Consider the following 7,500-nt stretch of genomic DNA (forward strand, 5'->3'; position numbering starts at 1 on the left):
TTTGTGTTTGAAGCTCCGTCGACTTGATTCATAAATCGTTGATTTTGTTCTTTACACTACTTTAGAAACGAGCATTTTCTATTTTTCCAGCGTGTGAACATATCTCCGATACTACTCTCCATAAAAAACAATCGGATTGCTTTGATATCGCTAGTTATATCCAACTTTCCGAACTTCCGTTACTATCTCTAACGATAGCCCGCTAGCATTGCTCGCGTGGCCTCGCCTATCGACCGTCTTATTTACACTCGAATCACTGAAATCGCTCTGTTTGTGTTGGAGTTTGTGTTTGTGCTTGTGCTTCGAATCGCTTGTTGTGTTTGAAGTTTGTGTTTGTGCTTCGAATCGCTTGTTGTGTTTGAAGTTTGTGCTTGTGCTTCGAATCGCTTGTTGTGTTTGAAGTTTGTGCTTGTGCTTCGAATCGCTTGTTGTGTTTGAAGTTTGTGTCTGTGGTCGAACCGCTTTGGTTGTGTTGGAGTTTGTGTTCGAATCGCTTAACTGTTAACGTTAGTTTGTGAGCGTGTGAACATATCTCCGATACTACTCTCTATAAAAAAAAAACAATCGGATTGCTTTGATATCGCTAGTTATATCCAACTTTCCGAACTTCCGTTACTATCTCTGACGATAGCCCGCTAGCATTGCACGCGTGGCCTCGCCTATCGACCGTATTATTTACACTCGAATCACTGAAATCGCTCTGTTTGTGTTTGAAGTTTGTGCTTGTGCTTCGAATCGCTTGTTTGTGTTTGAAGTTTGTGTTTGTGCTTGTGCTTCGAATCGCTTGTTTGTGTTTGAAGTTTGTGTCTGTGTTCGAACCGCTTTGGTTGTGTTTGGAGTTTGTGTTTCGAATTGCTTAACTGTTAGTTTGTGAGCATGTGAACATATCTCCGATACTAACGTTACTCTATAAAAAACAATCGGATTGCTTTGATATCGCTGGTTATATCCAACTTTCCGAACTTCCGTTACTATCTCTAACGTTAAGTTAGCCCGCTAGCATTTGCACGCGTGGTCTCGCCTATCAACCGTCTTATTTACACTCGAATCACTGGAAGGATACGGGTTCTATCCATGATTTCAGTCCTAAATTAGTAGTGATATTGGTAGCATCACTGCTAATTTATTGTTCATCTGTCATAATGGCGAATACATCGGATGTGTGTCTACCTCTGAGTGCAGGTGAGGACACGTTTGAGCTGCATTCGGTGCGGTTGGAGCTGGAGTCCGTGGAGAAGCAGATCCGTGATCTGCTGGGGAGGCAGGCCGAGCTGCGAGACCGACGATCAGCGCTTGAAGCATCACGCGCCGATCACCACAAGTCAGTGGTTAGTAACTTTTTGACTCCGGCCTCCTCTACTCCGTGTATTTCTCTGCACAGGACCCGAGCACCCCTGGTTTCGTTTACCCCGACACCGACACAGCACCATGGACCCTGGATGATGCCACAGTGGAAGACACGAGCCAGGACCAGAGCAAGGACCTCTCCGCCCCTCCCGGTCTTCGAGATCTCCACCCGGAACCGCTTCTCCCCTCTTCGCGAGACGGAACGCGACGACGCTGTGATCATCGGCAGTTCCATGGTCCGGCATGTCCGCGCTACCTCAGGTAAAGGTACGGTGCGCACTCACTGCTTTCCTGGTGCTCGTGTTCTCGATGTCGCTGCGCAGGTCCCCGAGATCCTGAACGGTGACGAGTGCGTCGGAGCTGTCGTGCTGCACGCGGGGGTGAACGACATCAGGCTGCGGCAGACGGAGGTTCTGAAGAGGGACTACAGGAGCCTGATCGAGACGGTACGCAGAACATCGCCTGAAGCAAAGATCGTTGTGTCTGGACCGCTTCCCACGTACCGACAAGGACAAGAAAGGTTCAGTAGATTGTTTGCACTAAATGAATGGTTGATGTCATGGTGTAATGAACAGAGACTGCTCTTTGTAAATAATTGGAATCTGTTTTGGGAGCGACCTAGGCTCTACCGTGCTGATGGCCTGCACCCCAGCAGAATCGGAGCGGCTGTTCTGTCGGACAACATCTCCAAGACGTTACACACCATATGACTAGTAAGTCAAAGTCCAAATCACATTCTTTGCTGTCCCAAATTTAGTGATATAAGTACCAGTGTAGAACACTTTATAGAAACCGTGTCTATTCCTCGTTTAGTGAGGCCAAATAATAAATCTACTGCAGGATCTAAGAAAAATCTAATTGTGATTAAACCAGAAAATCTCAATATTAGTGAACAAAAACAATGTCTAAAGCTAGGTCTTCTAAACATTAGATCGCTTACACCTAAGGCGGTTATTGTAAATGAAATGGTCACTGATAACAGCTTTGATGTACTCTGCCTTACTGAAACCTGGCTTAAACCAAATGATTATTTCGGTCTTAATGAGTCCACTCCACCAGGATACGGTTATAAGCATGAGCCCCGTCTGATTGGTCGTGGCGGCGGTGTTGCAACAATCTATAGAGATATTCTTAATGTTACTCAGAAAACAGGCCACAGGTTTAATTCGTTTGAAGTACTTGTTCTAAATGTTACGCTCCTAGATGTAAGAAAGAAATCCCTATTATCTCTAGCCTTGGCTACTGTATATAGACCGCCAGGGCCTTACGCTGATTTCCTAAAAGAGTTTGCAGATTTTCTCTCAGATCTATTGGTCAATGCCGATAAGGCAATAATTGTTGGAGATTTCAACATACACGTTGATAACACAAATGATGCGTTAGGAGCTGCGTTTACAGATTTATTAAACTCCTTTGGGGTCAAGCAAAACGTTAGTGGTCCCACTCATCGTCTTAATCATACTCTAGATTTAATTATATCATATGGAACCGATCCAACCGATATAGATATTATACCGCAAAGTGATGATGTCACTGATCATTACATGGTAACTTGCATACTACGTACGGCTGAAATGTGTCATGTTGCGCCACGTTATCGACCAGGCAGAACAATCCTTCCAACCACTATAGATAGATTCTTGAATAGCTTACCTGATCTATCTCCGCTCCTCAGTGAACCCAAACAAACAGAGGAACTAGAGGAAATGACTAGCAGTATGAGCACCATTTTCTCTAGTACATTAGAAACTGTTGCACCAATTAGATTAAAAAAGGTTAGAGAGAAAACTAAAGCACCATGGTACAACAGTGCTACGCATGTTATCAAGAGAGAAACTCGTAACTTAGAGCGCAAATGGAAACAAACTAATTTAGAGGTCTTTAGAATCGCGTGGAAAGACAGTATGTCACGTTATAAAAAGGCTCTAAAAGCAGCCAGGTCTGAGCATCTACGCAAACTAATAGAAAATAACCAAAACAATCCAAGGTTTTTATTTAACACCGTGGCTAGATTAACAAATAAACAGACATCACCTGAACAAAATATTCCGTTACATTTTAATAGTAATGATTTCATGAATTTCTTCACTGAGAAAATAGAAAGCATCAGAAACACAATTGTAAATGTACAATCTTTGACAGCGTCTTATGATTCAGCCTCAATTATCGCCCCTCAAGAACAACTACAGCGCTTTACAACTATAGGACAGGAAGAGCTAAATAAACTTATCACTGCATCTAAACCAACAACATGTTTATTAGATCCAATACCCGCTAAACTACTGAAAGAAGTGTTACCTGTAGTGGAAGAGCCTCTTCTCAATATTATTAACTCGTCTCTATCTTTAGGACATGTTCCAAAAACATTCAAGCTGGCAGTTATAAAACCTCTTATTAAGAAACCACAATTAGATCCAAATAACCTAGCAAATTACAGACCCATTTCAAATCTTCCATTTATGTCTAAAATACTAGAAAAAGTTGTGTCCGCTCAATTGTGCTCTTTCTTGCAAGAAAACGATATCTATGAAAAGTTTCAGTCTGGATTCAGGCCACATCATAGCACAGAAACTGCGCTGGTTAAAATTACAAATTATTTACTTTTAGCTTCTGACCAAGGCTGTATCTCAATACTAGTTTTACTCGATCTTAGTGCTGCGTTTGACACTATAGATCATAAAATACTCTTAGATCGACTTCAAAATTACACTGGTGTTCAGGGACAGGCATTAAGCTGGTTTAGATCGTACCTATCAGACCGTTACCATTTTGTCCATTTAAATGGGGAAAAATCAAAGATAACGTCAGTAAATTATGGAGTGCCGCAGGGATCTGTATTAGGCCCCCTGCTATTCTCAATTTATATGCTGCCACTTGGTAATATTATAAGAAAACATGGAATAAGTTTCCACTGTTATGCTGATGACACTCAATTATATATTTCATCTAGACCAGATGATAACACTAAATTATCTAAAATGACAGAGTGTGTTAAAGATATAAAATATTGGATGACGTGTAATTTTCTTCTATTAAATTCAGATAAAACGGAGGTATTACTGATTGGTCCAAAAAACTGCCCACAAAACCTCTTACAATACAACCTTAATCTAGAAGGATGTCCTGTTACTTTATCCTCTACAGTAAAAGACCTGGGTGTTATACTAGACCGCAACTTGTCTTTTGAAAATCATATTACAAATGTCACAAGAACAGCCTTTTTCCACCTTAGAAACATTGCTAAGCTACGTAATATGCTATCAGTTTCTGATGCAGAAAAGTTAGTTCATGCATTCATGACCTCGAGACTAGATTACTGTAATGCTCTATTAGCTGGTTGTCCTGCATCCTCAGTAAACAAGCTACAGTTAGTCCAAAATGCAGCCGCTAGAGTTCTTACCAGATCAAGAAAATATGATCATATAACACCAATTTTATCATCTCTACACTGGTTACCTATTAAGTTCCGTATCAATTACAAAGTATTGTTACTGACCTATAAAGCCCTAAATGGTTTAGCTCCTGTGTATTTAAGAGATCTTCTATCGCCATATATTCCATCGCGCTCTTTAAGATCGCTAAATTCGAGGCTTCTGGTCGTACCGAGGATAACTAAGTCCACTAAAGGAGGGAGGGCATTTTCACATCTAGCTCCTAAACTCTGGAATAGCCTTCCTGATATTGTCCGAGGCTCAGACTCGCTCTCCCAGTTTAAAACTAGATTAAAGACGCATCTCTTTAGCCAAGCATTCACATGATGCATCTCATACCTTTTATACTACAGTTAAATCAGATCAAATGCATTCATATTAAGAACAGCAGCTACGCTAATTATTTCCCATCTGCCTTTTTTGTTGTTATCTCGGGACGCCTGTCCCTATAACTCAAATAGAGTTTGTCAGCTCCAGTTAGTATCCAGCCTCTCATGGAGACTTCAGATGCCCCAACGCCTGTGATGAGACGACTCGACGCCTGTGAAGAGACGACCCAACGCCGGCGATATGTTATGCCCTAAATTTCATGATTAACTAACTGTATTTTTGTATGTATATTTTTGAAATGCATTTTCTGTAAAGCTGCTTTGAAACAATGTGTATTGTGAAAAGCGCTATACAAATAAACTTGAATTGAATTGAATTGAATCAGATACCAGTCAATCAGACACCAGTCCATCAGACACCAGTCCATCAGACACCAGTCCATCAGACACCAGGTCATCAGATACCAGTCAATCAGACACCAGTCCATCAGACACCAGTCCATCAGACACCAGTCCATCAGATACCAGTCCATCAGATACCAGTCCATCAGATACCAGTCCATCAGACACCAGTCAATCAGACACCAGTCCATCAGACACCAGTCCATCAGACACCAGTCCATCAGACACCAGTCCATCAGACACCAGTCAATCAGACACCAGTCAATCAGACACCAGTCAAACACCAGTCAATCAAACACCAGTCCATCAGACACCAGTCAATCAAACACCAGTCCATCAAACACCAGTCATTCAAACACCAGTCCATCAGATACCAGTCCATCAGACACCAGTCCATCAGACACCAGTCCATCAGACACCAGTCCATCAGACACCAGTCCATCAGATACCAGTCCATCAGATACCAGTCCATCAAACACCAGTCCATCAGATACCAGTCCATCAGACACCAGTCCATCAGACACCAGTCCATCAGACACCAGTCCATCAGACACCAGTCCATCAGATACCAGTCCATCAGACACCAGTCCATCATCAGTCCATCAGACACCAGTCCATCAGACACCAGTCCATCAGATACCAGTCCATCAGACACCAGTCCATCAGACACCAGTCCATCAGACACCAGTCCATCACCAGTCCATCAGACACCAGTCAATCAGACACCAGTCCATCAGACACCAGTCCATCAAACACCAGTCCATCATCAGTCCATCAGACACCAGTCCATCAGATACCAGTCAATCACCAGTCCATCAGATACCAGTCCATCAGACACCAGTCCATCAGACACCAGTCCATCAGACACCAGTCCATCAGACACCAGTCCATCAGACACCAGTCCATCAGATACCAGTCAATCACCAGTCCATCAGACACCAGTCCATCAGACACCAGTCAATCACCAGTCCATCAGATACCAGTCCATCAGACACCAGTCCATCAGACACCAGTCCATCAGACACCAGTCCATCAGACACCAGTCCATCAGACACCAGTCAATCAGACACCAGTCCATCAGACACCAGTCAATCAGACACCAGTCCATCAGACACCAGTCCATCACATACCAGTCAATCAGACACCAGTCCATCACATACCAGTCAATCAGACACCAGTCCATCAGACACCAGTCCATCACATACCAGTCAATCAGACACCAGTCCATCAGACACCAGTCCATCAGACACCAGTCCATCAGACACCAGTCCATCAGACACCAGTCCATCAGACACCAGTCCATCAGACACCAGTCAATCAGACACCAGTCCATCAGACACCAGTCCATCAGACACCAGTCCATCAGACACCAGTCCATCAGACACCAGTCCATCAGATACCAGTCAATCAGACACCAGTCCATCAGATACCAGTCAATCAGACACCAGTCCATCAGACACCAGTCCATCACATACCAGTCAATCAGACACCAGTCCATCACATACCAGTCAATCAGACACCAGTCCATCAGACACCAGTCAATCAGACACCAGTCCATCAGACACCAGTCAATCAGACACCAGTCCATCACATACCAGTCAATCAGACACCAGTCCATCAGACACCAGTCAATCAGACACCAGTCCATCAGACACCAGTCAATCACCAGTCCATCAGACACCAGTCCATCAGACACCAGTCAATCAGACACCAGTCCATCAGACACCAGTCCATCAGACACCAGTCCATCAGACACCAGGTCATCAGATACCAGTCAATCAGACACCAGTCCATCAGACACCAGTCCATCAGACACCAGTCCATCAGACACCAGTCCATCAGACACCAGTCCATCAGACACCAGTCAATCAGACACCAGTCCATCAGACACCAGTCCATCAGACACCAGTCCATCAGACACCAGTCCATCAGACACCAGTCCATCAGATACCAGTCAATCAGACACCAGTCCATCAGATACCAGTCAATCA

The 7,500-nt window shown here is 43.6% G+C and overlaps 1 protein-coding gene across 1 annotated transcript in view; it reads right to left on the reverse strand.

Moving 5' to 3' along the window:
- The window catches only part of LOC307006133 (immunoglobulin superfamily DCC subclass member 3), a gene marked incomplete at its 3' end in the record, with an annotated part of 30,416 nt that overhangs the window by 14,790 nt on the left and 8,126 nt on the right, over positions 1–7,500 (reverse strand). The gene's annotated exons all lie outside the window — the stretch shown is intronic.

This window comes from Phoxinus phoxinus (assembly GCF_949152265.1).
Source record: "Phoxinus phoxinus genome assembly, chromosome: 10".
NCBI lineage: Eukaryota > Metazoa > Chordata > Actinopteri > Cypriniformes > Leuciscidae > Phoxinus > Phoxinus phoxinus.